The sequence below is a fragment of the Grammomys surdaster genome, unplaced genomic scaffold (genome assembly GCF_004785775.1).
Source record: "Grammomys surdaster isolate TR1022 unplaced genomic scaffold, NIH_TR_1.0 125951, whole genome shotgun sequence".
In the NCBI taxonomy this organism is placed as follows: domain Eukaryota; kingdom Metazoa; phylum Chordata; class Mammalia; order Rodentia; family Muridae; genus Grammomys; species Grammomys surdaster.
In genome coordinates, this window is record NW_021620772.1 from 2623703 (window position 1) to 2630651 (window position 6949).

Consider the following 6949-nt stretch of genomic DNA (forward strand, 5'->3'; position numbering starts at 1 on the left):
GAGAGAGAGAGAGAGAGAGAGAGAGAGAGATCAGACAGTAAGGGTTAAGGGTCCCTGGTCTTGCAGCCCCTAATCCCACAAGAGCAGCCTCACATCGACCTGGCTGATGATAGAATCGGTTTATCTACTGTTTCATCTGGAGCAGACTGGCATCTCATTTTCCACAGTTGTGAGACATATATGCCCATTTCACAGCAGTGTAGGCTACTAACTAGCATTGCTAGCAAACTGCTTAGCCTAGCCTTGCACATGTCAAGGGCTCAATAAACAGTATTTTATTAAGACACTTCGCTTTGAAAAGCAATTCTGCTTCTAAAATGAAGTTTTGAAACCACCAATTTGTTTCTTGTCATCTCTAAAATGAGACAATTAATTCTGAATTACATTTTATTTATTTCCTGTTTCTCAGTGCAAAGGCTTTTTTCTTTCTCCAACCCTGTCTTAATTTTGTGGACAGTGCTACAAGACTCTAAGAGTAAACTACCCTCCCACATACCGTCAGGCTCTGCTCTCCCACTCAGAGTGGCCAGAACATGGCGACTCTAACTTCATTCTCACTGCTTTGTAGAACATGCTGGAACTAATGTTTCCTCTGCCCCATAGAACAAGGATCTCCCTGAGACTTGAAGAAGAATCTTGCTAGGTCTTAGAAGTCTTCGGGGCCATCTTTTCCATAACTCAATGAACACCTGAAAAGACTTCAGAAATACACATTTCTACTTTCTGAAACAGGCTGAGTTTTCTAGTCTTGGCCAGACATCTTTAAAAGGGAGAATTCATTCTACAGACACACATTCTTATCAGTGCTTTGCTTAGGAAAGCTTGTCTTTGTATAGGGGAAGTTTTCAAGTCTTACTAATGAATCACAGACACAAGGCAGGAGGGAGAGAGCGTCTAGCCTTTTCCTTTCTGACTGGTCTAATACAAGACCAAAAGCTATTGCGTGGAGTAAAACCTCCCAGACTGTATCCTTTCTAACCAGGAACTCTTTCTGTGCCAGTCCTTGCAGCAGCCTGAGAGCCAGACATGGTTTTAGGGAGGGGTTTCTCTGCGTCAGGGACACTCAGAGTCTGTGGTCGACTTAGGAACAAGTAGACATTAAAAACTGTAGAATTAAGGGATGAAAACATCATTTAATGAAACCCCGCCCTCCAGACGCTCTTGATCAAAGTCTGTGCTTGCACTAAGACAATCGATCTACAGTTGCATACATAAAATTTTGGCAACACTCTGTCCTCGGTGCTTTCAACAGAGGCTTTAGCCCCCGAGTCTGGGCATCGTCCCAGAACTCAGATCCAGTTGCATTACGCATACCAGAAGACACACCACCGCAGATGAGGCCCCGTGCAACCACTTTCTTTTAACCTCGCGTCTGTGAGAAATTACTTTCCAAAAACATAAGTGAAACCCGATGTCTTCTCTGGGTGGCTATTTTTGCGCCTATGAAGTCAATAAAACTCTCCAGATTTATTAGACAGCCCTGCTGCGGAAGACAAGACCACTTCCTATTCCCTAGCGGAAATGTGGGCCTTTCCTTCCTCTAACTCGCTTACCACACATTTTTAATTTTATTCATTTCTTCTACTTTTCCCCCAGAAAACTTGTTAGAACTTCCAAAACAAAGTGACTTGGCCTGTAGTAGTACATTTCCAGTCCTTTGCATCCAAGAGTGATCCAGCAAATGCGCGGAAGGATGCTTGGGCTTCTCTTTTTGCCTCCCATCTTAGAGGGAGGTTTTTGTGTGTGCCGGAATCAGCAAGGAACTTTGCTGTCCCTCCTGTCACAACAAACGTAGCACCTACGGATAAGCTATCTCCTGTGAGAGTACACTATCCATGGGCCAGTAGCCATGACAATGACAGTCGCCTTCAATTCTCTTTAGGGCAATAGTTTTTACAGAGCCTGTTTCCTTTGTCACTGCATTTCGAGGGAGGGATGCAAGATGTAGAGGCAAGATCAGTTTCTTAGGGGAGGCACAAATGCTAATGAGTAAAATTCATTTGGTGTGACCAGATTCTGTAACAGACAGTCTAGTGGGGACACAGATTCAAACAGGAAAGGCCGTGGAAGGCTTCTCAGATGATCTGATATGTGTGTTTAAAGAGGAGTAGACACTCGCCGTCTAAACTGGGGACGGCATGGTAGGAAGAGGGGCAATGAGTGCTGGCGAAGTACCAGGGCGGTGAAATTGCCTGGCACAGTCTGGGGTCTCAGAAGCTGAACAGGAAATGAATGCCAAAAGATTGTGAACAACCTGTGTTCACATGTGAAGGTGGGGATTGTTTGAAACAATGAGGAATTACCTATGGGGTTTGGGTTGGAAGGCTGTGGCATCATAATCAAGTAAAGAGGATGCAAGCAGCTAGGTGCTGAAGGACTGAGGCTAGCCCAGCAAGGAGGGAAGAGAGAGGAAGATGTTAAGGGAGCAGTCTGGGCAAGCAGTGGAAGGGTAAATATTCCTGTACCAGGATGTTTTGAAGGGTTACATTTTAAATGAAAATTACCTATCTCATCCTCTTAACTCTCAGTTGAAGAGTCAATAATTTTTTCTCTGTTCTTCCCAAACTGATTTGATTTGGGTTAAGTCTTGGGCCACTAGCTCAAGCTGGGCTTTGAGTAACAGCAGGCAAGGCTGCCACTGTGTTGACACCTGTATCAGCTTTTCTTTCCTGGTGTAGTCACGGCCACTCATACGTGGAGAGCTCTGCACCAGAACTACCCTAACTAGCCTGAGTTATAACCATCCTCTATTGTGCCATCGGACCTCTATTTATTGGCATCATGTTTGGGTGATAACTTCCTTTGTGCCCTACATATTCTTTGCACCAAAACAGACTCTCGAACCCTGCTCCCTTCATGTAGCCCTGGCTGTCCCACTCCCATCTGACTCAACGACAAGTGACCGTGTTTGTCATATACTTCCAACACTTCTTATCAAAACTGCTTATATATAAATGGTCTATAGAGTGTTAAAGTCAAGACTACTTTATTCATTAATGGAGCTCCAGTCCCAACATCCATAAATAGTTAACCTTTCTCTACTTAAGAGAAAAGAGCCCATTCACTTTTGTTTTAAATAAAGTGAATAATATCAGTGGTAAGAAGAAGAAGCCAACTCATATAGAAGGGTAAGATGTTTGGGCAATGCAGATTCATAGGACAGTGTGAATTCAATCCATTTTACTTGACTTAGGCACAGCCCTGCTTAACAACAAAGGTAAGAAATAGCCATGACAAGGGCAAATTAGTCTTAAGACCAAATAAAGCCTGATTACTGCAACAGTGATGTTTCTTTAGACTTGGAGAGTATCTTGCAGTGCAGGGAATCACCCTCACTGCAAGACATTTAAAACCCCATTCTCTCTTGGAATTCTTTGTTTAGGAAATAGTTTCCAATGCTCAGATGACAAACCTTTTGTGATAGTTGTGTAATGACCCAGTTATCTGTTGAACTTTATCTTCTCTTCGATGTCAGCTTTAGAAGTGATGCTTCATTTTAAAGAAAGCCATATTGGGAATGGAAGTGTTCACTTGGAATACCTGGGCCATGCTTGGTCCTCCCAACAGCATGTAAATGAGGCAGCAGATAACTGTGTTGGGAAACTTGATATGAGAAGTCAGAAGATCCAGTAAATATAAGCCCTACATCCTTGCTCCATCCACAATAGCAGCCTTCTTTAATAAGGTGTATACCCCCATGCCCACTGTAGTTATAACTTTCTATTGCCCCTTTGTCTGCTTTGTTTAGACACAAAATATCAGAGACTGTTTGTCAAGGCACCAGCACTGGGAAAAATTGAAACCATTTAATTGACAAGATATGTAGAGCATCCTCTGTGAGAGAGTACATAGGAAGTGCTCTGGTCTGCCCCAGGTGGTCATGAGGGGCCCCGGAGCTGCTGGAGGAGAGCAGGAGGTGGGTATCACTGGACAGGCTCAGAGTGGCATCTGTACACCATGATGCATGAAGCATATGGACCACCCACCCTGAAAGAGCCAGGCTTGCCAGGGCTGCTGGCTCCTCAGAGTCCAGAGTCTCATGATCCCCAGGTATCTTTTTGAAAGTAATAAAACTGAAGAAAACTAGGACAAAATGCCAGAATAGTTCTTCTTGCCATGCCCACTTTGCTCATTTACCAGCTGGTCTCTGCATTTCTGAGTTTGATTTCCTGGTACTGACCAATAAGCTCCTTTCCAGCCTAAGGATAAGGTGCCACTAATTTTAGCCACTTTATAAATAGAGTGAACATTCTTCAAACAATGTTGAAGAGAAGGCACCATACAGAATTTGTACCAGATCTAAAACACTCATAGAAATAACACATCATAAATAAATTATCCACTTTATTGATAGGCTTTTCGCTTCTAAAAAGCACTCTGATGTTTTTCTTCCTTTTTTTCATTTTAAATTTAGCCATGGCTATTTTTCAAATGGAATTAATGACCAAAAGCTAGTTTCATTCTCTAATTACAGTAAGAGACACTAGACAAGAGTTGATCCAGACACTGACCCATCTTGGCTCAGCCAGACTCTGGGCAGTTTTACTGTGTGTTGGCTTAGTACCTGAGGCCAAGAAACATCTGGTGTAACATGCGGTTCAGCGGGTGCCATGCTTAATTATAAGATGGCATTGCAGTGTCCCTTTGAGCTGGCTAGCTGTGGCTCCTCATGCCTCTCTATCAAGGAAAGTGTAATTTTTGATGTTCTGTGAACTGAAGGAAATCTGAAACTCAAGGGTGGAATCACTTTGAGAGTGAAAAAGTTAGAACTTTACCCTCAGGAAAAGGTTGAGGACAGACAAAACCATGACACACTTCTGACAGGCGTTGAGAATCTGGAGTACTGCAAGGCTTTATCTGGGCAGTGGGGGCTGATTCAGAAATGACTCATGGTTCTAGAACTGTGGCTTTGGGCTCCCTCCTCTTTCAGAGATCTGTTTGGAAGGACAAATGCAATCAGAAACACAGGGACTTCTAATTCACCTTGTGTAAGAAGACCAGCTTCTATAAAAAGGGTCCTGGGTTCAGAATTTATTCCGGGGGTGTTCCGGGGCAAACTGCAGGAGCACAAGTATCTAGCTGCAGGGAACCCTCACCTTCCTAAATCCTCTGTGCTGATGAGCAGTGAGGCTCCCATTGGCAAAGTTTGCTTAGGAATATTTTGCCCCATAGTCTTTTGTAATCACTTCCAGACCATTGGTGTATTTTGTATTTACATCATGTTACAAAAAAATAAATAAATCCCAAGATTTTTTCCCTCTAAATTGTCTTTTGTTGTTGAGACTGGTTGTCAGTTTTTTGTTTGATTGGTTGCTGTTTATTTAAGGGGAAAGTTGACGAACCTTAAACATACCATTGCCTGCTCTGAGATGGCAACTCTTTTGTTCTTTCAGAGTTTCTCAGAGGAGAAAAGCAGATTGTGTGTATGTGTGGTGTGTGGGGGTGGTGTGTGCATATGGGTGTGTAGTGCATGTGTGGTATGTATATATGTTTATGTGTGTGTATGTTTGGTGTGTATATGGGGGTGTGTGGTGTACGGATGTATATGTGTGGTATATGTGGTGTGTGTGTATAGTGGTATCTGTATGTGTGGTGTGTGTATGGTGGCATGTGTGTGTGTGTGTGTGTGCGTGTGTTCGATGAAATATTGCTTCTTCTATATCTCTGTGTCCTGGGGTTGTACACTAAAAGAGCCCTGTTCAACATTGCATGTCAAGATTTTGAAGAAAAAATTATAGTAAAGTATGTTTAAAACAGTAGGGCCTACGTGAGTGAATGCAACATTTTCCAAAGCTTTGACAATCTTTTCATTTTAAAAAATGGTCTTTCTTTTGTCCCCTTTCTTTCCTTTCTATTTTTTTCCATCCCCCTCATTATCTGAGCCTTCTCTGCTCTGCAAAGGAGTGAGAGCAGGGGTTTCAGAGAATATCTAACACAGCAGCGTGCATTAGAGCATGGGAACTCATAATGGATCTGCTTTCAGTGGGACACCCCACGTGCAACATAAACAAGCAGGGTAGTTCATTTGTGTCCTAACTTTCAGTTCCAGCGATTGCAGTGACAGTCACAATATCTGAGCTCGTGTCCCCAAGAATCAACTTGTGAGCAAATGATTATTAATTGAGGTTGCTAAGAGTTCAAAGACAACTCATTCAGAAAAAAGTAAGAACTTTGCTAGGCTACAAGACACTGCAGACTCAGGACATGGATTATCTTAAAAGATGAAGGGTCTCTTCAAACCAGAACTAATGAAAAGTAAAACAAGACAACCCAGACCCAATGCAGGGCTCAGACTAGGGGATGTGATGAGTGGCCATCTTATGCCACAGATTTTTTAAGATTTATTTTTAAATGTATGTGTTCATGCATACTTGTGTGCGTGTGCGTGTGTGTGTGTGTGTGTGTGTGTGTGTGTGTGTGTGTGTGGTGTTCTTTGAGGACAGAAAAGGGCACCAAATCCCCTAGAGCTGGTTACCAGCCATTGTGAGCCACCTGACATAGGTGCTAGGCTCTGAGCTATGATCCTTTTCAAGAGCAGCACACATTTCTAACTGCTGATCCATCTCTCCAGGCCCTGCCCTGATATCTCCTCTCAAAGGAAAGGAATTACTGAGTTAGAAATCTCATTTATTTGTCAATGACAGGACTTGATTAGTTACGGTGGCTTAAGGATACATGGGCAATTTCTTTCTTTGTTTCTTTTTCTATTTTATTCTGTTCTTTCATTTTTTGGTTTCGGTTTTGAGACAAACTTGCTAAGCAGCCTAGGATGGCCTTCAATTCACTCTGTAGCTCGACTAAGCATCAACTCTGGATCTACCTCTAGAGCCTCTATAGCAGTGGTGGGATTATAGTGACAAGCCACCACTCCTGCTGTACAAGATGATTTTGCATCTCGAAGACTTCCTGCCTTTGCCTCCTCAAAGTCCTTAGAGATCCATACACTTCA